At 32.7% G+C, this 3,880-nt stretch overlaps 1 pseudogene; it reads left to right on the forward strand.

The window, feature by feature from the left end:
• The first annotated feature begins 1,830 nt into the window (after positions 1-1,830).
• Positions 1,831-3,872, forward strand: LOC110428836 (cytochrome P450 704C1-like; annotated as a pseudogene).
• The last annotated feature ends 8 nt before the right edge of the window (positions 3,873-3,880 follow it).

Raw genomic sequence — 3,880 nt, forward strand, 5'->3', positions numbered from 1 at the left:
AAGAAAGTGCAACCCATTAAACTTTCATTTCTTTTTCGATTCTGTTCTTCTCTTCTGGATCTCTTTGAGTAATTGTATTTCGATTCCCTTCAGCTTTCCTTATCAAGTGCTTAATTTTCATTCATTTTCCCACTTTATTTACTCTTCAGTCAAAGGCCAATTCTTGTCAATAATGAATTCAGTGACTAACCTAAGAAACATGTGCTTGCAGGTAAGATATTGGATTATGCCAAAATACTTCAAAGTGTTAGTACAAAGAGATGCCTCCTTTTAAGTTTAGCATGTCGGTCATATATATTGTAAGAAAAACAGCATGAGAATGCGATCGAATTGCCCATACACAATGGAATAAATAGATTGAAATAAAACAGAGTTTTCTTACGTCGTATTCTTTGATTTTTTTTTGTATTTTAACACAATCAAACAAAAGTAAAATTTTACACCAAAGTATTTGGTTTATTGGTTGGTGCATTATCTCCTTATGATTGATAGATGAGAAGTGTTTCATAAACATTAGTGTGTTATCAAATAGATTTCTCATGACGAGTTATGTTCAATAAACCTACATACTATGCAAGCACCTACATGTTAACTCTAAATATCTCTATACTTCAACTTATGAGATTAATTACTTACTTTACAAGTAAAAAGCATAACATGTGTCGGCCTTTGAGTGTTATTAAAGTCTTATCTTGATAATACAATGATTATAAACTATTTTGAAACAGTGCTTTGATACATAAGGATTTTATAATTATAACTTATTTATAATTTCTTTGCAAAGTACATTTGTTCCAAGAGCTTTATCTTTATAAATTAAAGTAGCTAATTATAAAACAATTTATAGATAAAGAAATATCTCTTTATTTCATAATAAAATGTTATAATAAATTTATTAACAAAGAATATGCACTACAATCTATGTTATTGGCTTTTGAACTTATTCCAACATATATATGAAACTAGAATTGAATAAGAAATCATTTACAGCCACTGAATCTAGAACCAAGCTAACATGAAGCAACCTGATCTGTGCCCAAAACCCGAGAGTCTATCTGCCTGCATTTATTTGTCTCCTTCCTTCAATATTGTTGTTGTAATAAGGACAATGTTTTTACGTTATATATATATATATATATATATATATATATATATCCATCTGTTGTACTTTTCTGATTCTAGAGCATTATAATAAATTCGATTAAAGATTATAATTTTTATATTAATTTTATAAATTTGACAGCAGTACAAAAATTTTTAACAGTATTATAAATAAAATGTAGCTATAAAGATTGTATATACTAACAGAGATGGTACTTTTGATATTGTTATTAAATGTGAAAAAATACAATTAAAAGATTAAATAACTCTATAATTAAAGATTTCATTATATAAAAAGATACCTTATCTAAACAAATATAATAAAAGCTAAAATTCATTGTAGTGGAAGTTTCTTTGCCTAACTTTTCATGACGTATAAATAATGTTAATTCATTTTAAAACAATTAGATATAAGTGGATTTGGTGGTTGTTACTTTGTTAAAAATTATATCCAGTTGGTATTATTCGTCCAAAATCATATGGTATCAGTATTATTTAAAATTTTGAGATAAGTGACATCAACTTTGGTCCAATGAGGCTAATAATTGTGTCGTAGAAAAATCAGATTGGTACAATTAGTGACGTATACATGTACATTGGCAACATGTTGGTGAGGTAGAGGATTGGATTTTTCTGTGTGATTTAATAACGAAGGAATCCCTTGATTCAAGTAATAAGAAGGTGGCTGTGATCACAGCTTTCTTAGAGAGTATTCATCAGAAAATCATAATGGAGACTTTATGTACCATCTTCGTGTTGATATCATGGCCACTACTCTTTCTTTTTCTGATCATCTCTTTTGTCATGATCAGAATCTTCACTGGAAAATCCATCAATGATCCTAACTATGCCCCTGTGAAGGGCAGTGTTTTCAACCAGCTCTTGTACCTGAACTATATCTACGACTACCAAACCCAAATTGTCAAAAAACTGCCCACTTTCAGGTTACTTGATTTTGCATATAGTCTAATCTTCACGGTCGATACGCGAAACGTAGAGCACATTTTGAAGACAAATTTTGACAAATATGCAAAGGGTGCATATCACCAAGAACTTGTTAGAGATCTTTGAGGACAAGGGATTTTTTCTGTGGATGGAGACAAGTGGCGGCAGAAGCGGAAGCTTGCGAGCTTCGAGTTCTCGACGAGGGTTCTTAGAGATTTTAGCAGCTCTGTTTTCAGAAAAAATGCTGTCAAACTAGTTAGAGCTGTTTCAGAGCTGACGGTGTCGGGTCAGGTTATTAAATTCCAAGTGAGTAACTCGATCTGTTTTTTTTTTGTTGACAAAGAGTCAAAGGTCAAATTTTGAGTGTTTAAGTTATGAAGTAATCTTGTTGCGTAGGACGTGTTGAAGAAATACACAATGGAGTCGATGTTCAAAGTTGGGTTTGGAATTGATTTAAATTGCATGGAAGGGTCAAGTGAAGAAGGAACTACCTTCGTGAAGGCTTTTGATGATGCCAATGAGTTGGTGTACATTCGCTACATGGATCCTTTTTGGAAGCTGAAAAGGGCTCTTAATATTGGCTCCGAAGCCTCCCTCAAGAGGAATATCAAAGTCATTGATAATTTTATTCACAATGTTATAAGCACCAAGAAGAAACTGCTAGCACTGAACCCAGATTGCGTGAGTCATATTTTCCTCTAATTAAATTCGTGGTTATATATATTTTTGTTAAATCGACACTTTATTAATGCATCAACATGAAACATGTTGGATGGAGTTGGGAAACACAGTAATCACTAGTCTGTTTTCCAGAAATTCCTACCACACGGGGCCAATTGCCCAGCATCCCTACAGCACCGACCCTTTTCCACACCATACAGCACCTAGATGAAACTTGTATTATCAATTTAAGCCGACTCAATACATTAATCTAACAGAATCTTATTTTAGTTTTGTTATTATAAAATTTCCTTATAGTTCGTTTTATGGTCTATATCTAATTATCACTCTCCTATGGAGGGATTCACAATAAGATCAACCTGATTTCTGTCCAAACAATTTTAATAATCTAGTAATTGTCCACTAGTGTTTGGCTGTAACTCCGACATAGTTTGTTCTCTTGTATTTTTCAAGTCTTTGTAACAGTAGACGAGTTCTTGTTTTGTGTTGCTAAAAGTTGATTATTTTTTCTTTTTTGGGAATTCAAGAATGTCAAAGAAGACATACTTTCAAGGCTTTTAATGGAGAGTGTGAAGAATCCGGAAACAATGACTGATCAATATCTAAGGGACATAATTTTGAATTTCTTGATTGCTGGCAAAGATGCTAGTGCCAATACTTTGTCCTGGTTCGTCTACATGCTCTGCAAGCACCCCTTGATACAAGAAAAAGTTGCACAAGAAGTGATAGACATCGCTTGCAGCCAAGGAAATGATGCTAGCGTTGATGACTTCATCACAACCATAACCGATGCAACTCTTGAGAAAATGAATTATCTTCATGCAGCATTAACAGAGACCTTAAGACTGTACTCCACAGTCCCTCTGGTAAATTTGCTGAAAATCTTCATAGATTGATTTTTGCTATATTTCATGCTAAATTGCTGAAAATAGTGAGGTTTGAAGTTTGGGATTTAAGATTTCTGTTTTTCTAATGTATGGATTGATAATATTAATTACAACATCTTAAATATAGGCATTTCTTCATTAAAGGAAAAGTCATAAATAAATAATTACATACTTACGTGGGTAAATGTGGTATCTTTATTGTACATCAAGGATGGAAGGTGTTCACTGGCGAATGACATTCTCCCCGACGGACACAAAGTCAGGAG

The sequence above is a fragment of the Theobroma umbraticum genome, unplaced genomic scaffold (genome assembly GCF_002168275.2).
Source record: "Theobroma umbraticum cultivar Fairchild unplaced genomic scaffold, ASM216827v3 scaffold_3459.0, whole genome shotgun sequence".
In the NCBI taxonomy this organism is placed as follows: Eukaryota; Viridiplantae; Streptophyta; class Magnoliopsida; order Malvales; family Malvaceae; genus Theobroma; species Theobroma umbraticum.